Source organism: Tursiops truncatus, chromosome 1, assembly GCF_011762595.2.
Source record: "Tursiops truncatus isolate mTurTru1 chromosome 1, mTurTru1.mat.Y, whole genome shotgun sequence".
Classification (NCBI taxonomy): Eukaryota; Metazoa; Chordata; class Mammalia; order Artiodactyla; family Delphinidae; genus Tursiops; species Tursiops truncatus.
Window position 1 is genome coordinate 65,850,055 of NC_047034.1, and position 8,450 is coordinate 65,858,504.

An 8,450-nucleotide genomic window follows, 5' to 3' on the forward strand; every position below is an offset into this window, starting at 1 on the left:
TCTTTTCATATGCTTATTTGCCTTGAATACTTATTTAACAAACTTGGATTAATCATCACGTATAGGAGCTATGCCTCCAAACTGCTGCATATATATATATATATATATATATATATATATATATATATATATATATATATATATATATATATATATATAAAAGTGTCCATGGAACATTTAGTAAAATTGAATATATGCTGGGACATAAATCAAAGCCTCAAAACTTCAAAATATTAAAATCATATAGTTATAAAGGATTAATTTAGCAGTCAGTAGGAATAACTAGGAAATACCCGATTGTTGGGAAGTTAAAGAATTCACTTCTAAATAACCCACATGTCAAAAAAGGAGTCAAGTGAAAATTAGAAAGAATTTTTAAATGAATAATTACAAAACTATGACATATAAAATTTGTGGAATGTAGCCAAGTCTGTGCTTACAGAATAATTGACCGCTTAAGATGCTTATATTAGAATGGAAGAATGAAAGAGTTTCTGAAAAACAAAAAACAAAAAAACAGTGGTCTAAGCAGATATCTTAAAAAGAAAGAAGTAGAAAAGCATAGCAAAACTAATGAAACTAGGGGCTTCCCTGGTGGTGCAGTGGTTGAGAGTCTGCCTGCTGATGCGGGGGACACAGGTTCGTGACCCGGTCTGGGAAGATCTCACATGCCATGGAGCGGTTGGGCCCGTGAGCCATGGCTGCTGAGCCTGCACATCCGGAGCCTGTGTTCCACAACTGGAGAGGCCACAACAGTGAGAGGCCTGTGAACCGCAAAAAAAAAAAAAAAAAAAAAAAAAAAAAAAAAAAAAACTAATGAAAGTAGATGGAAGTAAGTAAAATAAACTTTAGAACAGGAAATAATAGGAAACAAAGTAAAGTAGAAAGAATCAAGAATGCCAATAGGTTGTTTCTCATGAAGGAGGGGGTCACAGGTAAACCTTATTTAGTTTATAACATAACCCCATTACATACTAAGTTAAACTTACAGAAAATTTTTTCAAAACTGGAAATTGATCTGAAGGAACATAATAATTGGAACAGAAATAAGTCCCAAAGAAAACAATCATAACTCTAAATTTTGTGACTTACTCTTTTGCTTTTCTTTACAAGTTTATCACTTATGCATCCATAAATGAAATATTGTTTAGTTTTATCTGTTACTGAAATTTATATAAATGGAATAATATGTGTTTTGCTTTGCCATTGCTCAAATGTTACTTTAGAGATTATGCTGATGCATGTAGCATTAGTTTATTGATTTTCATTGCTATATATTACATTACATGGAAAGTACTGTAATTTTTTTACCCATTTGAATTTAAACATTTGAGTTTAAACATTTGAGTTTATCTATCTGTGCATTTACTTATTTTGATGCTATGAATAATGCTAGAGTAACATTTGTTTACATATCTTGGTGCACATGCACGGCAACTTGCCTAAGTTTGGACCTGGAAGTGTATAACCAGTGGCTTGGTTATGTGAATGTTAAAATTTAATAAATTATGCAAAATTATTTTCCAAAGTGGTTGTCCCAGTTAATACTCCCATAAGCAATGTATGTGTTCCTTTTCTCCTTGACAATCATTGCTAATGCTTGGTTAATCTTTAGGGTAGGAAATGCTACTTGTGGTTTTAATTTACATTTCCTTGAGTATTATTGAGTTTGAGGATATTTTAATATTCATATTAACACTTTATTAGAAGAAAAAGTTGCCTTTTCATTTTGTTGATGATTTCCTTTACTGTGTAGAAACATTTTAGTTTGATGTTTTTCTTTATTTTGCTTTTGTTGCTTGTGCATTTGGTATCATATCCAAAAAAATTATTGCCAAGACCATTGCCAAGGAGATTTTCCCCTACTTTCTTCTAGGAGTTTTATGGTTACAGGTCTTACATTTAAGATTTTAATTCATTTTGAGTTAATTTTTTGTGAGTGTTGTAAAATAGAAGTCCAGGTTCATTCTTTTGCTTGTGGCTATCCAGTTACTGAGCAGGGTTGTAGACTAAGTTACATGGCCCAGAAGTTCCATGAACTGAGCTCTCAGGCTGCCTGGGGTCACTGTTTGGGCTCCCTGGTCAAGCGGGTCCAGAAGTTATACTCCATGGTTGTAGTCGTCATAAAAATAATTCATTGAAATCTGTTTGGATTCATTTTATATCTTAGCACACAGTACATTTTTGCAATTTTCCAAGGTGGCTTAAAAAGAATATGTATTCTCTAAGTTTTGGTTTTAATATTCTAAGTTTATACGTGTTCAAATGTTTAAAGTGTGCTATTTAAATTATCGAAATCTTTACTTATTTGTTGTTTGTTTGATTAATTAATTCCTTAGAGACGGGCCATGCATGACAGAGTAACTTGTATTATACCAACCTTCATTCTGAAAATAATTATAAAATGTGGGAGGAATAAAAATAGTTGTATGAAATCATCAAACAGCACCCAAAACAGTCAGAAATTGAAGGGTAAAATTTGGAGTGAAAGAAAATGTATTGAGGTAAGTCCTACGTCCCCCCAATCCTTGCAGAGAATTTGGTTTTCTATCCCCCATAGAATTTTAGAAGTGCTTCCGCCTCCCCCGGCCCCCAATTCCCCACCCCCACCACCCAGCATAGAATTTGCTGATTTCTGGCATGAAGCATAAATCCTGAAAACAGAGTTGTAGGCTAGGGCTTTCAGTCATTATCACTGAGCTGAGGGATAAAAATTCGAGGTAGCAAGGACCTGAGGGGACCAATATCACTGAAGAGGGAAAAAGACTTCAGCAAAACGAGCCTAAAATTTTGAATGTAATTTTTCCCGTGTCAGTGATTGATTCCTATGCTGCACATGCATGGAATGGAGGCTAAGAAGACAAGTTGAATGCATCTGCTAAAGCAGAGATTTTGGCAGTGTTGGGAATTTAAAAATAAAATCTGTCACATTTAGAAAGAATTTTTTCTAACTTAAAATTATGATCTAATTGCCCAATCATTTCTTCTCACGCTTTTATGATTTCATTCTTTTTGCTTAAAACTCTGATTCATTTGGATTTTATCCTGGCATAAGCTCCAAGATAGACTTTATTTTTTGCCATATGGCTTGATTGTCCCCCAAGTAATTATTCAATAATCAATTTTCTTCTACAGATTGGAGATGCTGTTTTTACGTATACAAAACTGATGTCTTAAAATAAATAAAACCAAAATCATAGTCAGACATTTTGTTCTCAAAACCACCCTGCTTAAGTGTTTCCATTTTAATGAGTGATATCACTACTTACCCCTTTACTTACACCAAAACCTTAGACTCATCTTTCATATCTCTTTTCTCTCTTTTCTCTACAAGAGCACTCCCTGTGGCTATACTCCTGATAACAGAGGGAGCAGGCGAAAACATTCATCTCCCAGTTTTTTCATGGAAGGGGCTTAACTGCATACTTTCCCAGCTGCTGCCTGAAAACCTGGCTTCTAATTAGCCTACATCTAGGTGCTGACTATGATCCTCCCTTTTGTGATACTGACAGGTCACAGCCACCTTCAACCTCTGGGAGCCACTAAGAAGAAGGATAATGGCTTGGACAATCTCTAAGTTTTGAGAGGCAGCCAGGAGCTTGGGCCAGGCTGATTGCCAAGTTTCATCTCCTAAACAAGACCAGTCTGTCAAGTCTGGGAGAGGTGGCTTTTTATTTAATGCTCAGAAACCAGCACCAAGAGTCAAGGAAAATGAAGAAACAGAGGGATGTGTTTCAAACAAAAGAACAAGATAAACCTTAAAAACTGATCTTAATAACATGGAGATAATTGATTAACCCAATAGAGAGTTCAAAATAATAGTCATAAAGATGCTCACTGAGGTCAGGAGAACAATGCACATACAAAGAGATAGAAAATATTTTTAAAGTAGCAAACAAAAATCACAGAGCTGAAGAATACAATAACTGAACTGAAAAATTCAATAGAAGGGCTTCAACAGCAGACTAGAAGAATCAAAGAATGGATCAGTGAATTCCATGACAGGGCAGGGGGATTCATTCAGTCAGAGAAACAAAAAGAGAAAGGAATGAAAAAAAAGAGTGAAGATCACTTCAAGGAATTATGGGACATCATCAAATGGATCAATATACACATTATAGAGATCCCAGAGGGAGAAAAGAGAGATAAAGGGGCAGAAAGCTTATTAAGTAACATAATGGCTGAAAACTTCCCTAACCTTGGGAAAGAAACAGACATCCAGGTCCAGGAATCCAAAAAGTACCAAACAAGATGAATTTAAAGAGACCCACACAGAGACACATTATAATTAAACTGTCAAAAGCTCAAGACAAAGAGAGAATCTTAAAAGCAGCAAGAAAAAAGCAACTTGTTGCTTATAAGGGAACCCCCATAAGACAACTGGCAGATTTTTCAGCAGAAACCTTGCAAGTCAGAAGGGTGTGGAAAGATATATTCAAAGTATTGAAAGAAAGAAAAAAAGAACTGCCAACCAAGAATACTCTACCTGTTAAAGTTGTCCATCCAACCACAGATGAATGGATAAAGAAGATGTGGCACATATATACAATGGAATATTACTCAGCCATTAAAAGAAATGAAATTGAGTTGTTTGTAGTGAGGTGGATAGACCTAGAGTCTGTCATACAGAGTGAAGTAAGTCAGAAAGAGAAAACCAAATACCATATGCTAACACATATATATGGAATCTAAGGAAAAAAAAAAGATTCTGAAGAACCTAGTGGCAGGACAGGAATAAAGACGCAGACATAGAAAATGTACTTGACACAGGGAGGGGGAAGGGTAAGCTGGGACGAAGTGAGAGAGTGGCATGTACATATATACACTACCAAATGTAAAACAGATAGCTAGTGGGAAGCAGCCACATAGCACAGGAAGATCAGCTTGGTGCTTTGTGACCACCTAGAGGGGTGGGATAAGGAGGGTGGGAGGGAGACGCAAGAGGGAGGAGATACGGGGATATATGTATATGTATAGCTGATTCACTTTGTTATAAAGCACAAACTAACACACCTAACACACCATTGTAAAGCAATTATACTCCAATAAAAATGTTAAAAAAAAAAAAGAATTGAAGGAGAAATAGAGTTCGCCAGACAAACAAATGTTAAGACTTTTGTCTTCATCACCACTAGTCTGGCCCTACAAGAAAAGTTAAAGGGAGTTCTTCAAGCTGAAATGAAAGGATGTTAATTAGTAATATGAAGACCTATGAAAGGATAAAACTCACTGGCAAAGAAGAAAAAAGTATGCACATTTTTAAAAAAGAAACAGAAAATGATTTGGGGTGTGGGTATTTTTATTGCTAATGTTCTGTGTTGTGGTTTTTAAGGATGAACATATTAGTGTATAATCTGTATAATTAAAAATTAATAAAGATTAACATTAACAAAAACAAAGGACTAAAATTTAATTACTGGGGAAGTCAGGGAAGAGAGGACAGTAGAGGAGAGTGATTATTGGGTAGTTTAGCAGAGTGGCCAAAGGACTTTTCAGAACAGGGATACCTAACAGAATTTTAAATTTTATGTATTCTTGAATTGAAAACCCCATCTGCCTCCTCAAGCCTTCAAAAAATCTCAAACACACATTTATGTCCTTTAGACTTATTTATGTTTTTGTTTCACTTTGATTTTGTAGAATTCAGGAACAAGAGATTGTGTTCCCTTCTGGCTGGGGTGTCCCGGAGAATGCTGCAAAAGTAGTATGTAATTAACTATTGAAAGAATAAACTATGAGACAGAACTGACTATAAGCTATAAGCCCCTTAGAATACACAGAAAAGTGTAGGTGAGGGTAACAGAAGATTTGAGCTGCTATTTGGGTTTCATGATATTTTTATTTTTCTTGTCTTTGAGAGGAGAATGCTCCAAGCAGGCAAGCATAAATGCCTTATTCTAATAAGCATTGTAAACCTTAGTAGGCGTTCAATTTATAAACGTAAACCTCATGTTAATTCTATTAATGTGAGTTACCTTTTTTTGACTTGAACTCTCTGAGGTCATTGACAGTCTTCTCAGAATTTATTGTATATAAAACTGAGGTTCATCTCCTGAATCTTATTGAATTCACCATGGAACCTCTTATTGTTCAGTCATTCTTTCCTAGAGAACCCTCTCATATGCCTTATGGTATTAAACTTCTACACTGCTATCTTTCGTTTGCTTCCTTTCTCTTTTGAGTCATTTTCCATGAAAAAAAATGGGGTTATCAAATCATACCAACTTTTCCTTTGGAGTATATTTAATGATCTCTCCTCAAGTATACACTACATATCTGGCTATGCCCAGGGTTGCCCCCTTTCCTGTGACCTCAGTCAAGTTATTCAGTCTTTCTGAACCTCAGTTTGAATTTCTATAAAGTGGAGAAAATAATAATAACCTCATTAAGACATCAATAGTTAAACCATATCATACTTGCCAAAGTGCTTAGCACTTCTGTAGGTACATAATAACTGCTTAAAGTCATTCCAGCTCATCTTATCACTTAGGGACTTATCACCACCAACTCTTTCTTAGCTTCCGGATAGCATTTTTCTCTGCAGTGGGATTGCTACCAAGGCAAAATGAGAAATTACTATCCCTGCTGCTCACTGAATGACACCTCTCTGCCAATTTCTCCTCTGCCTTTATGACTCTTGGTTCAAATAACAGGTTAGTTCTCCACAAAAATCTCATAGTCCATTAATTACATTAGTGAGAGTCATAAGTATCCTAAATGGAAAAATTGTATCCTTCCATTTAGCAATTTGTAAAGGATGAGGATATAGAAAATGGTTGACCAACATTTACACTTGGCTATGTGTATCAGCAAGCCAGAAGGGGCTGGAAAAAGTAGAGCTGTTAGTTTTATAGTGACATCGTATTGATTTCTAGATATTATACAGGGTTTAAGCTACTTAAATTATGTTGAATTTGCCATGACAAATGCCACCATATGGAACCTTTTAGATTTTAGTCACATGAAACTTTTTAGAATTTAGTCATTCTTTCTTAGAAAACTCTGTCATGTGTCTGATATTGTTAAACTTCCACATTGTTAGCACCCATTTTTAGAACTTCCCATCTCTTTTGAGTCATTTCTATTTTCAAAAAGTTGGGCTGCCTGACTGTACCTATCTTTTCCTTCACTCTTATGCAGTCTTTTTTCTTAAAGACTGTCACCAGAGTTCCCCTCTTGCCAGCTTAAACTGTACCTAATATCCAGACATCAATAAAATGTGTTGCTAAATATAATATGTTTAAAATGAGGGATGTATTACTATAAAATTAACAGTTAAAAGTCAATGGAAAATTTTAAAAAGTCAATGAAAATTTTAGGTACATAGTGATGATCTACAAATGCATAACTGCAGAGTTCTAGAATAGAATTATTCTATATAATTTAGACAAGTAAAATAATCTTTCTGAACCAGGTTCCTCTTTTCAAAAAATGGCAGGATAATACTATCTGATCTACTAATCTTCCAGAAAGAAGTCTGTATAAATGTGAGCTCTGTTATTATTAGCAATGTTCTGGCTCTCTTCAGATCTTTGGTTCAGTTTAGTTGAAATAAAGCTCAGAGCAGACAAAACAAACTTGAAAAAAGAAAACTGTACTTCAGTGGAAATTGTTTCTATTACCTTTGCCAGTATATCAAATGATTAGATAAACCAGGACTCAGTTTCTCAATAGGCAAATCAGATCCCTCAAATCAATGTTTTGTTTGAATAAGGATAAGTAAAAAATTCCTTCTTGTCATAAAGAAAACATGCAGATCTGCTATTCACTTCCATCTTAGGGAATTTAGCATAAGGTCAGGTGGAGTGAATTAAAAATGTTAAGGTTTTCCAAAATAAATATTACTTCTTATAAATATGTGATTCATATTTAGAATTTTCTAAGTCTCCAACATTTCATCATCATCAAAATGCCCACTTATGTTTATAGTTTTCTGAGCATTTTGTGTTGTATTAAAGTTTTATATATTCTGCCTCTTTCAAAAATGTTGGAGAAGCATGCAACAAAAATATAATATTTTGTCTTTCTTTCCTTCCTTTCTTCCTTCCTTCCTTCCTTCCTTCCTTCCTTCCTTCCTTCCATCTGTCAACAAACGTATTTGTCAAGCACTGGGCTAAATGACAGGGAAATACATAAGAATGAGACATAAACATGTCATGAGGAGCTCACAACCTCATGTGAGAGACAGGAAAGACTATTAAGTGTTTAAATAAAGATATGAAGGAAATGCTATGAGCACAGATAGAAGGATTAATCAACTCTTCCCTGGGGAATCAGAAGAGGCTTCACAGAGGAGCCACTGAAGCTAGATCATAATAATTTAAAAAATAAAAGGTAAAGACTTTGTCAGATAAAAAGGCTTTGTTCAGTCCAGACAGAAGGAAGAGCATGGGCTACAGAAAGGTTTCACAGAGAGGTCCAGCAGGAAAGGGAAGGCAGGGAGACAGCTG